Below are 23771 nucleotides of genomic sequence, written 5' to 3' on the forward strand. Positions count from 1 at the left end.
TCACGTGTTTTGAAAACGTCAGTGCAATTGGCCGCTGTCCGCTGCCGTCGATCGCCGTTGCCATCAGCCAGTGGTGGACGGGTGGTACACATCTTCAACACCGGCATCCATATACCGTTTAATTTCACACCCTCCTCCATTCGATTGAAATTATTAGGGTGTTTAGCGATTTCGATTGCCTCCCTGTAGAGCCTTTCGTAATATCCTCTTGTCCGCTTGTGGCCGCTAGTACTTGTGTCTGAAAAGCATGCTCCGCAACAGCTGATCGTTCCGTTTTTCCTCTTCTACAATTGCCCTTGTGCTGTTCCAAATCTTTTGAAACAGTTCTTTTAGTGGTACCTACATAAACATCTCCACAGCTGCATGGGATCCTATACACTCCAGCTTTTTCCAATGGTTTGCGACCGTCCTTGGCAGGCTTAAGGTATTCCTGTATTTTCCTGGTGGGCTTGTAAATTACGGTAATATTGCGCTTCGTCAAGATCCTCCCTATTCTTTCCGTTACATTTTTAACAAACGGCAGGGAAACCTTAGATTTTGCAGTAGCCTGTACGTCACTATGGTTTCTGCGTGGCTGTCTCAACGCACGTTTTATTTCGGCGGACGAATATCCGTTCTTCATAAGTGCATTGTGGAGATGTTCCATCTCAGCGTCGAGCAACTCAGGTTCACAAATATTTCTAGCTCTGTCAGCTAACGTCTTGATAAGACCCCGATTCTGTTGTGGGTGGTGGTTCGAATCCCGGTACAAATAACGGTCCGTGTGCGTGGGTTTGCGGTATATTGAGTGGCCCACACTTTAATTTTCGTTTCTAAGAGATGTTTATGTGGGTACCACTAAAAGAAGTGTTTCAAACATTTTAGTATACATCTACTTTAACAAACTTTAAAGAACCTATCAGGACCTCCGACCTAAGGGAACACTCAGTTTTGTTGATGTTCAGAGTCGTAACAACAAAAGCATTCCGATTCACTATAGGACACATACGTAAAATAAGAAGACGTATTAAGATGAAAATTCGACGTCGGCTTCTCCTCTCTCCACTTGTTCCGCCCAGTGCGCGGTAGTCAGCTTTACTATTTCGGAGCCTGGAGCAGGCGGTTGTGTTTTGGTCTCCTCGGGGCCTTCGCTGTGCGAGCGACGGCGGTAGCGCTGGCGCAGGGGCGCCGCGCAGTCCTCGCTTTTACTCTCTGCCGGTGCTACAATTTCCTCACGTGGAGTTGTCTGCGAGATCTTTCGCTTTCTGTGTCCGTGCCCACGTAGGTCGTTCGTAGACTTCACGAACGCGTCGGCTGAGAGGCCTGCCGGTCGCTCCCATTACTGCTGTCCTCCGTGTCTGAGGCGTCCTCAGACACCTTACTTTTGAGCCTCTTTTTTGTTTCGGAGACTTTCGTACCCGTTCGAATGTAACTCGAACTATTTGTTGCGAGAACCTGAGACGGGAAACCAGTATTCATTGCTTCCTGAACGGTGGCTGAACTTGGGTTTCCGACTACATCAGGCTACGGTTGTTCGATAGCATGAACTTCCATCTCTGCGTGCCGAACAAGCACTGGTTCTGAAGGCTGTGCCGCAACACCTTGGACTGTCTCACATACACAGAGGTTGTGATGTACTTCTGTCGACAACCGAACTTTCTCTCGGCAGTTGGACAGGCCGCCCCTTTTTAATAGGACTCTCATTCCGAAGGTGATCCACCTAGGTACAAATTCCGCAGGTCTGCTGTATGAAACGTACGCCCTGCATCCGCTGATGAACAAGCACGACGGGAATTGCTTGCATAAATCAGTTCGGATAGACCGAACACCACAGGCGACTTGAAAGTGGTGTGAGGGGTCCACTTCTACCTGGATCCCGATTTTGTAACATAATTCATGAAATGGCCTGAAACGGTTGTGATTTGTCGAAGAGATTCTATCTTTGACACCACTGAACCATTGATGTTATCTGAGTGGCAGCATCTGTTGTAAGTAGGAGCGCAGTAGCAGCTGCCGTTGCACTCTGCTATAGGTAGGATGTACGAGTAAGATTTAAAGCTAGTGGCTACCTGTGAGAATTTAGTTGTTGCTCTGTGGACGCAGCATAATACAGCTTTTGTAAAATGAAGTTGTTGTTGTTGTGGTCTTCAGTCCTGAGACTGGTTTGATGCAGCTCTCCATGCTACTCTATCCTCTGCAAGTTTCTTCATCTCCCAGTACCTACTGCAACCTACATCCTTCTGAATCTGCTTAGTGTATTCATCTCTTGGTCTCCCTCTACGATTTTTACCCTCTACGCTGCCCTCCAATACTAAATTGGTGATCCCTTGATGCCTCAGAACATGTCCTACCAACCGATCCCTTCTTCTGGTCAAATTGTGCCACAAACTTCTCCTCTCCCCAATCCTATTCAATACTTCCTCATTAGTTATGTGATCTACCCATCTAATCTTCAGCATACTTCTGTAGCACCACATTTCAAAAGCTTCTATTCTCTTCTTGTCCAAACTATTTATCGTCCATGTTTCACTTCCATACATGGCTACACTCCGTACAAATACTTTCAGAAATGACTTCCTGGCACTTAAATCTGTAATCGATGTAAACAAATTTCTCTTCTTCAGAAACTCTTTCCCTGCCATTGCCAGTCTACATTTTATATCCTCTCTACTTCGACCATCATCAGTTATTTTACTCCCCAAATAGCAAAACTCCTTTACTACTTTAAGTGCCTCATTTCCTAATCTAATTCCCTCAGCATCACCCGACTTAATTCGACTACATTCCATTATCCTCGTTTTGCTTTTGTCCTCCTTTCAAGACACTGTCCATTCCATTCAACTGCTCTTCCAAGTCATCTGCTGTCTCTGACAGAATTACAATGTCATCGGCGAACCTCAAAGTTTTTATTTCTTCTCCATGGATTTTAATACCTACTCCAAATTTTTCTTTTGTTTCCTTTACTGCTTGCTCAATATACAGATTGAATAACATCGGGGAGAGGCTACAACCCTGTCTTACTCCCTCCCCAACCACTGCTTCCCTTTCATGTCCCTCGACTCTGCCATAAGTTATGAAAGTGATGAATGATGTTGTTTGTGCTAACACAGAGTCAGTAAATGTTAGGTCGTAGTTATATCTATAAAAGTGTAAGGTGTGTATTATTAGTTTGTAACGTTATAAGATTATAACGAATTGAAGTGATACTGATCATTAACTATTGTCCATGGAAATTAGAGACGAGTAATGAATTGACTCTGTAACTCAAAGGGACAACAACTGGAACGTATTTTTAAGGTAATCAAATTTGGTATATTTAGATTTAAATATGCAGCAACGCGACATGTGAATTTCGCTCAATTTTACAATACTGACTCTTGAATGTAGGAACCAGATATTTCCCACCAGATTTAGTGTCTAGGTTGATTAGGTGTACCCGTTTAGTAATCTTTTGCGTACTCATACACAGAAGTTAAATTTTGGAATCTATTTTGTCAGACATTTTCTCATGTAAAAATCCAGGTGTTTTTAATTACGACAGTAAGTGAGAATTGTAGAACAATTGAGAATTTCACTATAATATAAAATGTTTGATATCAGATTTTGTGAAGGAGTATATTTTGAATACAATTTTCAAACTGAAGCATTCGGTCTTAGCATATCCCCTTATCTGTACCTGATCGTCTTCAATGTCGTGTTTATTTAAATCCAATGAATATTTTTTAAAGGAAATCATTTTTCAATCAGAATCACAAAAATATTTATGTGACAGAATCAGAAAAAGTATTAATAGTTGTAACAGAGTCAATGCGAGCAGCATTTGCACAGCGCTGAGCCAATATCCAGTATTTTCACTGAACATATGCAAGGTTATTCATTTATCAGCTAATGTACTGATGTTATTTGTATGAATGTATTTTACGGCCGGCATTGTACTTCGCCGTGCCAAGATTGAATTTTTTATATGCCTACTGTGGAGCAGTGGCGGAAACAGAAAAACCTCAAGGAGGGAGACCTAAAGATATCTTGAGCTACCTTTACTTTTACCGCAATAAAAAATGATCAAAGTCACATGCAAAGCTTAAGAAAGATTTATTTAAACTGATTATACACACAAACAAGACAATGCCATCTTATGATATAAAAAAGTTACAATTTGTTTCTCTTCCTTAAATGATGAATTGTACGTGCCCATTTTACCTGGCAAATTGGTTAATTACATCGTCGATATGACAGGATGAGTGTTCAACAGAGCTAAGCGAATAGTCCTTATTTATAATGCTACGTATCGAAGGTTCTCTGTACAAGAAAACCGTAGAATATTGGCGACTTTTCTCGAACAAATGCCAGACAGAATAAAGTATCGAGATCACTAGAATGGCCGCGACTTTTCTCGTAGGTACGTGTTAGCTGTCTATGTGCCGGACAGAAACGTATAAAATACGATGACGCGGACGCGCGTGCTACATATGAGAGTACAACTACACGATAATTCGATTCAGTCGAGTCGACTGGCGAAAGAAACGAACAAATAGCGTGCTGGCTGACTGGCAGGGCGGCGCGGGTGCCATGGGGTCGGCCCCGCAAGGGGGAGGGGGAGGGGGCGCCCCGTGCCCCCCCCCCACCCCACCCCCACATATGTATCCGCCACTGCTGTGGAGAGAACAACAGGGAAGTTTGTCAGTTTATTGTACAGGGCCCTAGAACTCGGTGCTCACGAGACTGGGTAAATTTGAGAGGGATCGATGTCATTATGAGCTCGTTCCTATACAATGGTCTCAACTACTCTTTTTATTTTTATTTTGTTTTGCAACTACAGAATATGAACATTGTTTACAGGTCTGTTGTTTGTCTGGACATGGGCTCAAATGAAATTTTGGATACACACAATCCAGAAGTTACAGATTTTCAACAAATTTTGTTTGATGACAGTGGTGACGAGGGCGAACATGCTGCACACATGGCTCCCATTCTCGATCTGGGAGACGAAGAGATCGATACCGATGCCTCAGAAAGCATAGACGAAAGAGACGACTCAGAGAGCGAACACAGACGTACGTTCAGGTGAGGAAGATGGCGATGTGTATCGTTGTTATAGGAAGAGAGGAAAGAAAATAATCGAATCATTCTATTGGAAAAAGACACCATACACAAACTGCAGGAAAACCCAAACACAACATTCTCCGCATAAGGATTCCTGGTGTCACTGGGAAAGCAAAACTTATGGAAGGAATTTCAAAAACATGAGAATGCTTGTTTGACAAGTAAATGCTGGAAATGATTGTAAAGTACACGAACCAATATATTGAAATTATCCTAAGCAATTACCAGCGAGAACGAAACGCTCACACGACGGACATACTCTAGATAAAAGCCTTCATTGGACTTCTATACTTAGCTGGAATGTACAATGGGGAAGGAAGAGTCTTCAAGATTTGTACGATTCCAAGGGTTTCGAAATCGAAATATTTTGGTTGACCACGAGTGAGTTTCCTGTTACAAGATCTGCGATTTTATGATAGACAATCACGTAGTGAACGCAGAGTAACGAACCTCCTGGCGCCAATTCGAGATTTATTTCAGAAGTTTGTGAAGAACTGCCAATCTTATTACGCTGAAGGCCAAAACGTCACCATTGACCAGAAACTCGAGACCTTCAGAGGACGTTGCTCTTTTATCCAATATATATCGTCGAAGCCGGCAAAATATGGAATAAAAATATTTGCTACAGTTGATTCCAAACTGTTCTACACCTGCAACATGGAGATATATGCTGGTAGACAGCCAAATGGCCCTTTTGAGCTCAGTAATAAAAGCAGTGACGTGGTTGAACGTTTGGTGGTCCCTCTAATTCAGGACGCAATGTCTATGCTGACACCTGGTTCAGCGATGTAAATGTGCTTCGTGATTTGTCAGAGAAGTACCGGCTGTCATATGTTGGAACCCTGAAAAAAAAAAGGCAGGTTCCGAAAGAAATGAAGGACGTGAAAACCAGGGCTGCAAATTCTAGCATATTTTCTTACAGAAAAGAATGTACGATCGTTTCTTACTTCCGACAAACTAAAACCACCAAAAAAGTGTTTTATTGATCTCAAGTATGCATTATAACGCTGAAATTCACGAAAACACAGGAGATAAAACAAAACCTATTATGGTAACTTATTATAACACACACAAAATTGGAGTTGATATGGTTGACAAAGTGTGCTCCGCCCACAACGTTCAGAGTGGTACACGACGATGGCCCCTGGTCGTATTTTATTCGATACTGAATGTTGCTGGTATAAAACCCTAAGTAATTTGTATGGGAAATGGCAACGAAAGTCTCCGCCGACGGCTGTTTCTTCGTCAGCTCGGATGGGAACTCTTACAAGATCAACTGATAAAACGAAGCCTGCTTTCCAATCTACCTCGGACCCTGACTACACGCATTATTGAAATTCTGCGCAAAATCGCCGACCTTTAGGTCTTGTTGGTGACAGTGCGGACAATTCCGACACCAATTAAGGAAGAAGGAAGCGTTGCAAAAAAAATGGTTCAAATGGCTCTGAGCACTATGGGACATCTTAGTTCATCAGTCCCCTAGAACTTGGAACTACTTAAACCTAACTAACCTAAGGACATCACACACATCCATGCCCGAGGCAGGATTCGAACCTGCGACCGAGCGTTTCGTTCTCGAACCTGCGACCGTCCGCGGTTCCGAACTGCAGCGCCTAGAACCGCACGGCCACCGCAGCCGGCGAAGCGTTGCAAACCCTGCCTCCCAACAAGTACAGGACAACTGACAAAATACTCGTATAAATCGCGCGGACAATATCTGTGTGTTCAACACTGTGATTTTGTTTGCCATAAAGGATATGAATTGGGTGCTCCTCCAGAAGAAACATGAAAACGTCTTATTTGTTATATTTTTAGTTGTAAATTACTTTTCAGGACTTTATATGTCGTAAATAGCATTATATTTTTCCAAGCGTAGTTCCTCATTGCTATGTTGTATGTTTATGAAATAATTCTCTAATAAAATTATTAAAAATAAACATAGACCTTACACAATCCTGTAGCTCAGCCATGCGTGATTTTTTAAAGTATTGTTAATTTGAGGGAATGGATCTCACAGATCCGGCGCCATCAGTATGTGTTCATGGGCCAGAATCGGAGGGTTAACGCACAATTTTCTACATTTACAGTCATCACACCAACTACAAATTTGGTCTAAGTCACTTTGTATCCTGCTACAATCGCACGACGACGACACCTTCCCGTACACTACAGCATCATCAGCAGGCAACCGAAGATTGCTGCCCACCCTGGCCACGAGACCATTTACATGTGTAGAGAACAATAGCGGTCCTGTCACACTTCCCTGGGGCACTCCTGGACATACCCTTGTCTCTGATGGACAGTCGCTGTCGAAGACAACGTATTAGGTTGTATTACTTAAGGAATCTTCAAGCTATTCACATATCTGGAAAACTATTCGGTATACTTGTACCTTCGTTAATAATCTGCATGGGGACACAGTGTCAAATGCTTTTAACAAATATGTGAAATCCACATGTTACCCTTTATCCATGGCTGGCAAGATATCATGTGACAAAAGGGGAAGCTGAGTTTCACTCGAGCGATGCTTTTTAAAACCGTGTTGATTTTTTGACACAACCTTTCCCTCTGAAGAAAATTTATTATATTCGTAGTATATGTTCAAATATTTTGCAACAAACCGATGTTAATCATATTGGCCTGTAATTCTGCGGGTTCGTTCTTGTACCCTTCTCATAGGAATCACCTGCGCTTGTTTCCAGTTGGTTGGGACTGCGCAGGGCGAGACATTCGTGGTAAATGCAAGCCAAGGAAAGGGCCAATGCTGTAGAGCATTCTTTGTAAAACTGATTCCATCAGGGTCTCGCGACTTACTAGCTTTCAACTCTTTCAATACGAACGCAACGCACTAGTTATTTCCTGATCCGGATACTCGAAAGGTAGGTTAAAAGCTTGCACATTTTGATTGCTGTAACCCGCATGTTGTACAGTGCCGGCCGCAGTGGCCGAGCGGTTCTAGGCGCTACAGTCTGGAACCGCGCGACCGCTACGGTCGCAGGTTCAAATCCTGCCTCGGGCATCGATGTGTGTGCTATCCTTAGGTTAGTTAGGTTTAAGTAGTTCTAAGTTCTAGGGGGCTGATGACCTCCGAAGTTAAGTCCCATAGTGCTCAGAGCCATTTGAACCATTTTGTTGTACAGTGGCGTCATCAATGCTGCTGTCAATATGCTTCAATTTTCGGATTCGGTCATTTTCCGACATTAGCCTTTCACAGATATCGTAATTTTCTAACTTGAGGAAACACGAAGCGAGGTAGAGGTCTAATTCGTTTCGTGATAAATACGAAACATCTCGTATCCAACCGTGGATATCGAAACCTGTTGTCCTCCGCAAGTTCCTATCGAAAGTGCGTGAAATTCCTACGAGCGTTTGCAGCTATTTCAGTGATCGGTTTTGGAAAAAGTCACTATAAGCTCACGAACGCAGCTGATGCAGCGAAGTCGCTTCCACGAAACCACAGAGCGCCGGGCACCGACGTCAACACAGCTGCGCGGCCGGAGCTCACAGCGTAGACCTGCTGACAGGCGGGCAGCCGGCCAGGTACCGGCCGTGCCCGAGGATGCGTAACTTCGGTGATGTGATGGGATCAGAGGCACCAACCACAGCAAGGCCACTGACTTTAACAAGTGTAACTATACTACCAACTGGAACGTACTGAAAGGTTGCGATATCACTCCGGAACATGTCGCTGCGTGCAGGGGCGATGGCAAGGGGGGGGGGGGGGGGGAGCTATTGGGGCTACAACCTATTCCCCCCCCTTCCCCCCCCCCCCACCAATGGAGTATCATACTACACTGAATAAAATTTCAGAAATCAGCGAATATCACTGCAACAGATTCAATTACTTTTTTATAATTATGTAGCATTATAGGTTGCAATGAATTTCAAACACATTTTAACAAAAGCGCATATACCTTACTATCTAAACCAATAAATATGATGTAACTTAAAAAATACCTTACTATCTAAGCCAATAAATATGATTTAACTTAAAATGGGCGTCGTATAATTTATTAATACATATTGGATGTATATTATATGTTGTTGTTTGTTGTTGTGGTCTTCAGTCCTGAGACTGCAGCTCTCCATGCTACTCTATCCTCTGCAAGCTTCTTCATCAAAAATGGTTCAAATGGCTCTGAGCACTATGGGACCCAACTGCTGAGGTCATTAGTCCCCTACAACTTAGAACTAGTTAAACCTAACTAACCTAAGGACATCACAAACATCCATGCCCGAGGCAGGATTCGAACCTGCGACCGTAGTGGTCTTGCGGTTCCAGACTGCAGTGCCTTTAACCGCACGGCCACTTCGGCTTCTTCATCTCACAGTAGCTGCTGCAACCTACATGCTTCTGAATCTGCTTAGTGTATTCATCTCTTGGTCTCCCTCTACGATCTGTACCCTCCACGCTGCCCTCCAATACTAAATTGGTGATCCCTTGGTGCCTCAGAACATGTCCTACCAACCGATCCCTTCTTCTTGTCAAGTTGTGCCACAAACTCCTCTTCTCCCAATTCTATTCAATACCTCTTCATTAGTTATGTGATCTACCCATCTAATCTTCAGCATTCTTCTGTAGCACCACATTTCGAAAGCTCCTATTATCTTCTTGTCCAAACTATTTATCGTCCATGTTTCACTTCCATACATGGCTACACTCCGTACAAATACTTTCAGAAACGACTTCCTGACACTTTAATGTATACTCGATGTTAACAAATGTCTCTTCTTCAGAAACGCTTTCCTTGCCATTGCCAGACTTCATTTTATATCCTCCCTACTTCGACCATCATCAGTTATTTTGCTCCCCAAATAGCAAAACTCCTTTACTATTTTAAGTGTCTCATTTCCTAATCTAATTCCCTCAGCATCACACGACTTAATTCGACTACATTCCATTATCCTTGTTTTGCTTTTGTTGATGTTCATTTTATACCCTCGTTTCAAGACACTGTCCATTCCGTTCAACTGCTCTTCCAAGTCCTTTGCTGTCTCTGACAGAATTACAATGTCATCGGCGAACCTAAAAATTTTTATTTCTTCTCCATGGATTTTAATTCCTACTCAGAAGTTTTCTTTTGTTTCCTTTACTGCTTGCTCAATACACAGATTGAATAACATCATGGATAGGCTACAACTCTGTCTCACTCGCTTCCCAACCACTGCTTCCCTTTCATGCCCCTCGACTCTTATAACTACCATCTGGTTTCTGTACAAATTGTAAATAGCCTTTCGCTCCCTGTATTTTACCACTGCCACCTTTAGAATTTGAAAGAGAGTATTCCAGTCAACATCGTCAAAAGCTTTATCTAAGTCTACAAATGCTAGAAACGTAGGTTTGCCTTTCCTTAATCTATCTTCTAAGATAAGTCGTAGGGTCAGTATTGCCTCACGTGTTCCAATATTTTTTACGGAATCCAAACTGATCTTCCCCGAAGTTGGCTACTACCAGTTTTTGCATTCGTCTGTAAAGAATTCGTGTTAGTATTTTGCAGCCGTGACTTATTAAACTGATGGTTCCGTAATTTTCACATCTGTCAACACCTGCTTTCTTTATGATTGAAATTACTATATTCTTCTTGAAGTCTGAGGATATTTCACCTGTCTCACACATCTTGCTCATCAGATGGTAGAGTTTTGTCAGGACTGGCTCTCCCACGGCTGTCAGTAGTTCTAATGGGATGTTGTCTACTCCCGGGGTCTTGTTTCGACTCAGGTCTTTCAGTGCTCTGTCAAACTCTTCACGCAGTATCATATCTCCCATTTCATCTTCATCTACATCCTCTTCCATTTACATAATATTGTCCTCAAGTACATCGTCCTTGTATAGATCCTCTATATACTCCTTCCACCTTTCTGCTTTCCTCTCTTTGTTTAGAACTGGGTTTCCATCTGAGCTCTTGATATTCATACAAATGGTTCTATTTTCTCCAAAGGTCTCTCTAATTTTCCTGTATGTAGTATCTATCTCACCTCTAGTGAGATAAGCCTCTACATCCTTACATTTGTCCTCTAGCCATCCCTGCTTAGCCATTTTGCACTTCCTATCGATCTCATTTTTGAGACGTTTGTATTCCTTTTTGACTGCTTCAGTTACTGCATTTTTATATTTTCTCCTTTCATCAATTAAATTCAATATTTCTTCTGTTATTCAAGGATTTCTACTAGCCCTCGTCATTTTACCTACTTGATTTACCTACTGCCTTCACTACTTCACCCCTCAAAGCTACCCATTCTTCTTCTACTGTATTTCTTTCCCCCATTCCTGTCAATCGTTCCCTTATGCTCTCCCTGAAACTCCGTACAACCTCTGGTCTAGTCAGTTTATCCAGGTCCCATCTCCTTAAATTCCCACCTTTTTGCAGTTCCTTCAGTTTTAATCTACAGTTCATAACCAATAGATTGTGGCCAGAGTCCACATCTGCCCCTGGAAATGTCTTACAATTTAAAACCTGTTTCCTAAATCTCTGTCTTACCATTATATAATCTATCTTAAACCTGTCAGTATCTCCAGGCTTCTTCCATGTATACTGTGGTGTCACCGCCAGACACCACACTTGCTAGGTGGTAGCTTAAATCGGCCGCGGTCCATTTAGTACATGTCGGACCCACGTGTCGCCACTGTGTGATCGCAGACCTAGCGCCACCACAAGGCAGGTCTCGATATACGATAGAGCACTCGCCCCAGTTGTACGGACGACATTGCTAGCGACAATACGGACAAAGCCTTCCTCTCATTTGCCGAGAGTCAGTTAGAATAGCCTTCTGCTAAGTCCATGGCTATGACCTCGCAAGGCGCCAATTGTAACAGTGCATGTATCTTACGAGTCGCATTTGTATAGTCAAGAGAGATGTACCACAAGGAGTCATTAAAGTTAAGTATAAAGCAGCTACGTACTTTTCTTGCTACCATTCAATAGTTATCCTGTTCCAGAATTCACGCCCGTCTGCGTTAGATAGCGTGCCTATCGGCCCCCTCAAAATAACACTGTGCCGGCACTTCTGTCGACACATCATATACAACTTTCTTTTATGATTCTTGAACCAAGTGTTAGCTACGATTAAGGTATATTACATATACATATACAGGGTGTCCCATTTATCTTGACCACCCTAAATAACTGTTTGTCCAGATGCAAACTACAAAATGGTTCAAGCAAATGTTCTTTAGCCGTCAGGGGGACATCAATCAGCGTGATTGCCTTAATTGTAGCTTTGTTTTTTACAAAGATATGAACATCGGTATGATTTTTTTAAATAGCACCCTGTATTTTCTATTCGAATGCATTTCCTTTCCTAAAGACCTATTCAAAAGTGTTTCATAGTGTACCATTCACTGAAACACAACGTTATTAATTACATAACACAAAGGTGACTTTAAGCCCGGGATCACAAACTTGTCCACTTGCTGGAGTTGTCAGAAAACAAATGGAAACCAAGTAAAAACATAACACAAAATAACTTTGACTCTCCTGTACCATTGTCCAGGAGTAGAACATTCAAAGGTGTTCAAAGCGGTGATCCTGAACATCGATACACTGGTGTAGTCTCTAACATTCTGCGTGGTGTCTGTTTATTCTAAGTCGTGTCTCCCTACCACTTTCGCGCAACAACGCTCTGAGTGTGCTTTTTAGGGAACTGACTAGTTTGAACCTGGGACCTGTTGCTGGTAAGGAGACGCCAGACCACACATGACATGTAGAGTTCAGAAGAGTTCAGTGAGACTAGCGATGATATAATCAAATACTTAATGATTTCAGCGTCAGCTCCACTGCACTCCCTGTAAAAGAATCTTAATACTAACTAAATTTAGTGGAAGGGGTTCAAGGCTTTCCTATTTTTAATTAGCTGGTAAAATAACGTCGAAAAAGCAGTTAAGTTTACCACTGGAAATTTTATTCTACTCACAAAGCATTGTTTATAAATTGCACTATTGATAAAAGGAAATATTTTAATGCAGAATGATAAAAACCAACTGCGTTCAACAAAGATGTGAACAAATATTCCCTGAATGGGTTTCCAAGTTATACAATGGATCGAAGGATGACCTACGCCATATCACATCTATAATCTAGATTTAAGTTAAGTTTCATAAAAGAGAAAACTATCAAAATGGTCTACAGTGACCCTCAATTATCTTTAATTACTTATCTAACTTGTCGTAAATTACAGTGGCTGATGTGGCTTTCAATAATTATATAGCAGAAAAATCATCGCGTTTCAGATTTTTACTTCAAGTAGCAAATGTGAACACCATTAGATTTAATTGACGATCGACACTAGTATTACATAAAAAGGGGATGTAACAGATGAGACTTCTGCAGTTCTGAGTGAAGCCTTATGCGCTCAAAAATGCGGCATCGCGTGCGTTCATTACCTTGCCAGTGTTTAGGCAGCGTCAGGAGGCGGCGGGCGGCACAGCTCCACACCTCGCTGTCTCGGAAGCAACTCCCTCCTAACTTCTCCTTACTACAATTTACCGAAGTTGGTTTAAAAAAAGCTATCTGGCTGTGTTTTCAACTGACCAATCAGGGTCTCAATGTTAACCTTAAGCTCTGCCTACAAAAATTCTGCCTATCCAATGAGAAACGTTATACTTTTTGTGGTGGGGCAATGTTTTTAACGTTTGCAACATAACAGAGACGCGAAAAAGTCTCACGCTAAAACTAGCAGCTGGTGTGATCCTTTTAGTGTTATCGTAAGATCTATACTGTTCTTCTGGAGGGCTCTATATTTTAACATGGGCTGGCGGGTGGTCCTGGCGGTCAGCCGGCAATGTGGATGTCCGTCCCTTATCGTAGGGCCTTCTAGCTTAACACGGTTCTGCTGTCGGCTTCTGTTCTCGTTTCTCCCCTCGGAACTGCGTCTGTTTCACGGTGGGAAGGTATGACATTGCATTTAGGCGTTCTTGTGTTAGTCTGTGGTATTCCATTTGCTCACTCGTTGATCGTATTACTTTGGTTAATTTAATGTCAGGATTTATTCGGAGCTATGTGACATACTGCCGGATTTGCTATCATGTCAGGGTTTACATGGAAGGTGTTGGATTTGCCTGACACCTTACTAGTCGTTGAATGAAAGAATTATTTACTGTTTCCAGTGTTGCCTGCTGAAGAGAATTACAAGCAAGCGCGATACGTTCCTGCATGTCCTATGGAGGTTTTGGAATATCGCAATAGACAACGTCTTTAATGCATCCCCGCCAAAAAATGTCCAGAGGATTTAAATCAGGAGACCTATCAGGCCAAGTAACTGTTTCTCCTGGGTCAATCTGTCTGGCAGGATACCTTTGGGTCAGAACACGACTGCATGCAAAGCATTATGTGCTTTCTGGACAGCCATCATCTTGACACCACATAAGCATTCTGGTTCTTAGTGGCGCTTCATGCAGAAGAGGAGGAAGAATTCGTCGGAGGAAGCTGGCATACGCTATGCCGTTTTGACTTCCATTGATGAAATAAGCATCGCACACCAGACGCCAACTCTCCATTGACGCTGATGTTCTACCTGTCTAAGCCATCGTGGGTTGTCGCTGGACCAAAAATGCATGTTCCTTGTATTGACCTTTCCTTTGTTTGAGAAGGAACATTCATCGGTAAATAGAACATTGGAGAAAAAATTCGGGTTGGCGAGGATTTGCTGCTGTGCCCACTGACAGAACTGTAAAGGATTCTGGAAATCATTCCCATGCAATTCTTGATGTAGATGTACATGGTAAGGATGGAACTGGTGACACGTAAGAATACATTGTACACTGGTTGTAGGAATGCCAATCTCGTGTTCAAGCTGTCGTGTGCTCACATGTGGATTCATAGCAACGGAAGCGAGAACAATAACTTCGGCAGCTTCGTCTGTGCGAGTGGTACGACGATTGCGTTGACGTGAGTTGAAACTTCCCGTTTCCTGAAGCCTCGCAACAAGACGGGAAAACATCCGTCGGGAAGGTGGTTCTTGCCAGGATATCGCTCTCCGTACAGTTCCGCTGCCTGCGTAGCATTTCCCTACCTTCAACAACAACAATAATAAAAGAAACATTACGTCGATGCAGTTTGCAGGAAGGACAGCCTTTACTGTATGCCTACTCTACACAACAGTATTTAAAAGAACTAAACTACTGTACTAAATGTACCCCTACATAAGAAAACAGTATTGCTAACTTACATTCCCCATAGATGAGTAGCACTTCTACCTTCTCTTCGTTGGTGTACATTCTACTCACACAACTCTTCAACTGACGATGGTTGACGGAATGACGAGTGTGCATTATACTTATGTTTACATTTGTCCCCTGTCAACGTCAGCACGTGGATGTGTTCCATTACCGCAGGAAACATTCCTCACACACAAATAAAGAAAAGATGTTATGTGGACATGTGTCCGGAAACGCTTAATTTCCATGTTAGAGCCCATTTTAGTTTCGTCAGTAGGTACTGTACTTCCTCGATTTACCGCCAGTTGGCCCAATTGAAGGAAGGTAATGTTGACTTCGGTGCTTGTGTTGACATGCGACTCATTGCTCTACAGCACTAGCATCAAGCACATCAGTACGTAGCATCAACAGGTTAGTGTTCATCACGAACGTGGTTTTGCAGTCAGTGCAATGTCTACAAATGCAGAGTTGGCAGATGCCCATTTGATGTATGGATTAGCACGGGGCAATAGCCGTGGCGAGGTACGTTTGTATCGAGACAGATTTCCAGAACGAAGGTGTGCCGACAGGAAAAAATTCGAAGCAATTGATCGGCGTCTTAGGGAGCACGGAACATTCCAGCCTATGACTCGCTACTGGGGAAGACCTAGAACGACGAGGACACCTGCAATGGACGAGGCAATTCTTCGTGCAGTTGACGATAACCGTAATGTCAGCGTCAGAGAAGTTGCTGCTGTACAACGTAACGTTGACCACGTCACTGTATGGAGAGTGCTGCGGGAGAACCAGTTGTTTCCGTACTATGCACAGCGTGTGCAGGCACTATCAGCAGCTGATGGGCCTCAACGAGTACACTTCTGCGAATGGTTCATCCAACAATATGTCAATTCTCATTTCAGTGCAAATGTTCTCTTTACGGATGGGGATTCATTCCAACGCGATCAAATTGTAAATTTTCACAATCAACATGTGTGGGCTGACGAGAATCCGCACGCAATTGTGCAATCACGTCATCAACACAGATTTTCTGTGAACGTTTAGGCAGGCATTGTTGGTGAGGTCTTGATTGGTCTCCATGTTCTTCCACCTACGCTCAATGGAGCACGTTATCATGATTTCATACGGGATACTCTACCTGTGCTGCTAGAACATGTGCCTTTACAAGTACGACACAACATGTGGTTCATGCACGATAGAGCTTCTGCACGTTTCAGTCGAAGTGTTCGTACGCTTCTCAACAACAGATTCGGTGACCGATGGATTGGTAGAGGCGGACCAATTCCATGGCCTCCACGCTCTCCTGACCTCAACCCTCTTGACTTTCATTTATGGGGGCATTTGAAAGCTCTTGTCTACGCAACCCCGTTACCAAATGTAGAGACTCTTCGTGCTCGTATTGTGGACGGCTGTGATACAATACGCCATTCTCCAGGGCTGCATCAGCGCATCAGGGATTCCATGCGACGGAGGGTGGATGCATGTATCCTCGCTAACTGAGGACATTTTGAACATTTCCTGTAACAAAGTGTTTGAAGTCACGCTGGTACGTTCTGTTGCTGTGTGTTTCCATTCCATGATTAATGTGATTTGAAGAGATGTAATAAAATGAGCCCTAACATGGAAAGTAAGCATTTCCGGACACATGTCCACATAACATATTTTCTTTCTTTGTGTGTGAGGAATGTTTCCTGAAAGTTTGGCCGTACCTTTTTGTAACACCCTGTATATACAGGGTGGTCCATTGGTCGTGACCGGGCCAAATATCTCACGAAATGAACGAAACTTGTCTAGGCTGAAGGGGGAAACCAGATGGCGCTATGGTTGGCCCGCTAGATGGCGCTGCCGTAGGTCAAACGGGTATCAACTGCGTTTTTTGAATAGGAACCCCCATTTTTTATTACATATTCGTGTAGTACGTAAAGAAATAGGAATGTTTTAGTTGGACCACTTTTTTCGTGGTGACCTACTTGGCACGTTAAATAATGTTTGTACTATATTCCATATAGGTTTCCCGCGTTTTACATTCACTGATTTGGCTAAAAGTATAGCTAAAATAACTCCACTCTGTTAAATAGATAAACGACGTCTTTCTGCAAAAAGCTAGGTCTTCTGGTTTTTACTAGTAATTTTTCATTATGAAAGCAAAACAACATTATTCAATAAATATCTGTACTTTAAAACAGAATCGTAAATAACATGTCCTGTGATGAACTGTTTCATACATCCCAGGGTCCTTAGGAAAGAATTACAAATGTGCTATCATTTTTTAATTATTGCCAATTTTAAGGCATTACATACACTCCCTACTGTAAAAACTATGCTATCCGATATCGCATTCAGAATTGGCGCTTGCTGGTCGTTTGGGGCTATGCTATCGTTGTGGGAAACTGTTATATTAGACTGTGGTACCCATCCTGTGATTATACTGCACGCTTAAATGTGTGATAAGTGCAATGTTACTAATGGCGCCTTGCTAGGTCGTAGCCATTGACTTATCTGAAGGCTATTCTAACTATCTGCTCGGCAAATGAGCGAGGCTTCGTCAGTGTAGTCGCTAGCTACGTCGTCCGTACAACTGGGGCGAGTGCTATTCCGTATCTCGAGACCTGCCTTGTGGTGGCGCTCGGTCTGTGATCACACAGTGGCGACACGCGGGTCCGACATGTACTAATGGACCGCGGCCGATTTAAAACTACCACCTAGCAAGTGTGATGTCTGGCGGTGACACCACAATAAGACTACTGCCTTTGTTAGGTTTTCACTGTTTGTTGCCAAGACTATCTGAGGTCGCTCTTTAGCATTTACGTACGCCAAATTCAGTTTCCAAACATACCCAACAGAGATTTTTACCCTAGAAAACAAAGTATTTTGTCCAATAAAAAACGAGAAATTATGTATAGTAATTATTCAGTTACGCAACGGATAACGCGGATGATAACCTGTATGAAGGGTTGGTGAAAGTGGCGACATAAACGTGCGAGATTGCCTGTCTCTCGTTAATTTGCGTAATCGGCCCTTTCTATCGCTAGTTGTACACTGTTGTCACAAGTTACGCCTTCAACTTGCTTGCAGGCGATTCGTATTAATTAGCATTCAAACTGGTTTCATTTTATTTGAACTGTTTTATGATTCATAGAGAAACCAAAGTTGACATTCTACGAGCTGATGATCTCTCAGTGGATAAGAAATATTAATGATAAAAATGATTCCTTAAAGTGAACATAAAACAATCAAACTTAATTTATGTTACTTTGTGCAATGCTGGTCGGGAATGATGAAATGATAATTATTCATGGGTTCCAGAAAGGAAACACCTGTGAATGACAACTAAATTACTTGGCTTTAGTGTGCACGAGATGCTGGGACACAGAAGCTGATGGCGGGATCTGTTCTGTGGTGTACTAAGCCTGTAAGCTGAATCTCGGCAGTGAACAGAGAGAGCACAAAGTACTCATAAATCTGTTACGCAAAGAGAATGAAGTTTCCATTAATATACTGCTGAAACAAACTCCTAACAATCATTTGGTCAAGCTCCAGCAACAATGAACTATAAAGTTGCCACCACCTGACTGGATCATGGCCCAAACTTGAAGTATTATTCAAAAATGCGACGTTTCACTCGCCAAATGTATATCAACGTGCTTTCTGTAACACAGGCAAGGGTTTCATTGTTGTTCTACTGTGGTAAGAGACGAACTAAAAACAACGTGCTCCGATGAAGGCCACAATAGCAAGCACCTTATTCACGAAAGGAAACTATTTAAAATTACGTAATTTCACACGCAAATTATATATCATTGTTTCGGTCGCAGGTTCGAATCCTCCATCGGGCATGGATGTGTGTGATGTGCTTAGGTTAGTTAGGTTTAAGTAGTTCTAAGTCTAGGGGACTGATGACCTTAGAAGTTAAGTCCCATAGTGCTCAGAGCCATTTTTTGTATATCATTGTACTTATTATAAGACATGCAATCATTTTATTATGGCTCTACCTTGGTAAGAGACGGTATCCGGACCACATGCCTGGCTGAAGGCAACACTAGCAAAATGTGGTTCACAAAGAAAAATAGTAAAAATTACGAAATTTCACTCACAAATTCTATATCTTTATGCTCATCGTAAAAAACGACATCATTTTATACTGTTGACAAAAGTCAGGGCTAGCAATATGAACATAAACACATGGCGCTAGCAACACGTACACAAGGTATGAGGGGGCAGTGCATTGGCGAAGCTGTCTTTTATACTCAAGTAAATGATGTAAGAGGTTTCCGACGTGTTTGTGGCTACACAGCGGGGATTAATAGACTTCGAACGCGGAATGGTAGTTCATTCCATTTCGGAAATCGTTAGGGAATTCAATATTCCGAGATCCACAGTGCGAAGAGTGCACCGAGAATACCAAATTTCAGGCACTACCTCTCACGAAGGGCAACGCAGTCGCCAACTGTGTTCACCTAACGACGGAGAGCAGCGGTGTTTGCGTAGAGTTATGAGTGCCAAAAGATAAGCAACACCTCGAGAAATAATCGCAGAAGTCAGTGCTGGATGTACGACGGACAGTGAGGCGAAATCTGGCGTTAATGAGCTACGGCAGCAGACGACCGACACGGGTGGCTTTGCTGACAGCGCGACGTCGCCTGCAGCGCCTCTCCTGGGCTCGTGACCACAGCGGTTGCAGCCTAGACCACTGGAAAACCGTCGCCTCGTCACATGAGTCCCGATTGCAGTTTGTAAGATCCGATTATAACGTTCGAGTGTGGTGCAGACCCCATGAAACCGTGGACACAAGTTGCCAACAAGACACTGTGCAAGCTGGTGGTTGTTCCAAATAATGGTGTGGGCTGAGTTTACGTGGAATGGACTGGGTCCTCTGGTTATGTTTGGCTACTTGGAAACCATTTGCAGCCATTCATGAACTTCATGTTCCCAAACTGAGCCAGATCGCCGGTCGATCATCAGCGATAGGCTTGATATCTTTGGCGCGACCCCAGGCATGAGCATCTTTGCTTTTTCGGCTGGGACGCGCGGGACGGCGAGAGGAAGCCGGTTTGGGGCGGCCGGTGAGACTGGCGGAGTTGTGGCTTGGGCATAAGCACACGTGTGTGTGATGTCTGTTACGCTGGGGCTGTTTGCTAATCGTGAAAGCCCTGCGGCGGTTACTGGTTGCCTGGAAGGCATTTCGTATAAACTGTGCCGAGCCTCGCAGAGAGAGGGGAGTCCGGAGTTGGTGTTGGCCTAGATGCTTGTACAAATTGCGGTACCTGTGTGAGAAGCACGGCGTGGGCATGTCGGTTGCTTCGTCCTTCTGGCAGTCACCGCAAGCGGATGTTCGGCCGGAGTGTCTACAGTTTGTGGTGAGCACAGTGTGAACAAGTTCTCGTAGGATGTGCTCCCAGCCTGACTCTTAGCCTGTGTTATTTGTGGGTGCCGACCCCTTGTTTGTTACTGCTTCCGGGTGTCCTGTAAGATTTCACAGTAAAACTGTGCCTTTGTGGCATTCTGTGTTTCTGGCTCAGCCTCCGCCAGAAAGGGGAAAGATTTGCAATTCCTTAATGCTGTAATTTAAACATATAAAAAAATTGTTCTTTCAGAATAAGCGCTGTTTCTTTGGGACGCTGCAGTTCAAACAGGAGCGGCGTAATGTTAATGCGTATTTGTTAATCGTCAAATGAAGTGTATTTAAGGTCTTGCTGTTTTCTGGGGCACGCAGATGTGTTACTGAACTCATTTTGAAGTGTTCTGTCTGGTGAATGACTGCTCCCCATTTCAGTGTATTCTTTTGAGTAATATTGTAAGGTTTTTTGGATATTTGCCAGTGGGGTGTATTGATGCAATTTTGTTTTTCTCTTTCTTTTGAATTACGGCGAATTGTTTAGTTTTCCAAGTTATTGGCTTAACTCGCGCTTCACGCACTAAATCAGCTGATATTGAAATTGTTTTTTTTAAATCCTGTTTAATGTCAGACAGATTCAAATGTAACTTCATTTATGTTATTTGAAATAAATGTGTTGGACTGACCTTAATGAATTGTGTGCAGTCGAGGTAAGGGACCCAGTCCTCCATCAGTGCTCAACAGTGGCGTGTGGTTCGGGTTGTGAGCCCCGTGCTCGGACCACAAATAACGATGGAATTTTCTTGGATAACAATGCGCCATGTCACCTGGTCAATATTGTTTGCAATTAGTTTGAAGAACAACCTGAATAGTTCGAACGAATAATTTGGACAACCAGATCGCCCGACATGAATCCCATGGAACATTTATGCGACATAATTGAGAGGTCAGTTCGTGCACAAAATTTTGCACCGGTACCACTTTCGCAACAACGACGACTATAGAGGCACCATGCCTCAATATTTCTGCAGGGGACTTCCAACGACATGTTCAAGCGATGCCACGTCGCGTTACTGCACTGCACCAGGCAAAAGGTCCGGCAACATATTAGGAGGTATACCACGACTTTTGTCAGTGTATAATTGTCTGGACAATTTGTGGTAAGTTCCCATGGGACCAAACTACTGAGGTCATCGGTCCCTAGGCTTACACACTACTTAATGTAACTTTAACTAACTTACGCTAAGGACAACACGACGGGGGGAGCCGCGCGAACCGCGGCAAGGCGCCTCATACCGCTCGGCTACACCGCGCGGCGTATCATTGTTCTACCGCGATAGGAGACTTAATAAAGACCATGCACATGACTGAAGCCCACATAGTAGAAACGTTGTCCACAGAGAAAACTAATTAAAATTGCGAAATTTCGCGTGAAATATATAATAACCTTCTCAGACGCCGAAAAAGTAACATAGCCCTTAACAAAACCTACAGTTTGTAGCTTGAATCTCGAGAAATCTACATAAAAGGCGATGAACCTTAGTCCGAAAGTCAAGAGAGCACTTACAAGAAATCTTCAAACCTTACCTGAATATGAGCCAATACCCATGCCGCTCCATCTGTCCTAATGTTTGGACCAGGCGCTCGGTGGAAGGAACAGGTACCAACTGCTATCCACCAGTCGTGGAAAAGCGTTGTTTCGACAGCGCCATCAGGTCGCTGTCTTTGATCGCAGCATTGTCTACCCAGAGGTTTGAGTTGGCGAATAGTACATCAAACCACACCAGACTACCAAACACTCTGATCGTACTGGAGCAAGTTTTGAAATGCTCTCTTTCACTTGTTTTCTCGTACATACAGGGTGGATGGGGGGAAGTGGGGCTGAGCAAGGAGAGGTCACAAATAAATAGATATAGACAAGTGCTCATTCCTCCCTAGATGCTCTGTATCGGACTGGCAGAGTACAGAAGCAAGAAATTAAAAAAGCCAGCCTGTTAACGCAAAAATCGCACTAAGCGTTAATGAAGGAGTTTCAACACAACTCTTCCTTCAGACTCTGCTTTCAGACAAAAAAACGAGCAGAGCCTGATCGTCTAATGTAAGACCAAACTCAAGTATTTTTTAAACGTAAGTTATTTTCTATGGCGGTTCGGAACCTTAAACCTTGCTGAAAATGACATACTGGTAAATAAGAATAATAACGGCCTATATAATACAAGCACAACACTTTAGCAGCCCAAAGCGATTCTTGACTTCAGCAAAAGCAATGAGAGGATAAGTAAGTGTTGTGTCTAGACAAGACAGCCTAGACACAATGAGAGGAAGCCGACAGGCACGCGCTAAGCTAAAACCGGAGGGCGTGAGGTCTGAAACAGGATACGTAATGAATGCTATAAAGAAAAGTACGTAGCTTCTGGAATACTTTAATCCATCCTTTTGGTACATCTGGAGATTGTGGCGATACAAGTGAGACTCTTTAGATACATGCAATGTTACTAATGGCGCCTTGCTAGGTCGTAGCCATGGACTTAGCTGAAGGCTATTCTAACTATCTGCTCTGCAAATGAGCGAGGCTTCGTCAGTGTGCATCGCTAGCTACGTCGTCCGTACAACTGGGGCGAGTGCTAGTCCGTATCTCGAGACCTGCCTTGTGGTGGCGCTCGGTCTGCGATCCCTGACAGTGGCGACACGTGGGTCCGACATGTACTAATGGACCGCGGCCGATTTAAAGCTACCACCTAGCAAGTGTGGTGTCTGGCGGTGACACCACAGTAAGGATCTTCATGGGAAAAGGAAAAATGCTAAATTGGCTAAAAAGCATGAAATTACATTTATCACAAAAAACGAAAATGTAAGGCCCATCCTATTAGTAACCTGCACTACCAAACCGTTTGAAGATACCCAACAAATAACACTGTTCCACTCATTATCAGGCTCAAGGCCACGGACTGGTGACTCTGTAAGGTAACAAAAAATATAAACCTATTCACCCTCCGACCATGAGCGGTGGAATTTCCTTACTCTAACAGCATCAGCTGTTTGGAGAAATCCGTGCGCTGTGCACTGTCCTTGATGTGAACATATAAAGAATATTTCAACGGTAAACAAATATTAAGAGATAATGTTCATATCAAGTGATATTCTCAAAGGGCCAGAACTGATTATAAGTCTCAATTTACCAGCAAAATCTTACCAGAAAATCAT

The sequence above is a fragment of the Schistocerca serialis genome, chromosome 7 (genome assembly GCF_023864345.2).
Source record: "Schistocerca serialis cubense isolate TAMUIC-IGC-003099 chromosome 7, iqSchSeri2.2, whole genome shotgun sequence".
Taxonomy (NCBI): Eukaryota; Metazoa; Arthropoda; class Insecta; order Orthoptera; family Acrididae; genus Schistocerca; species Schistocerca serialis.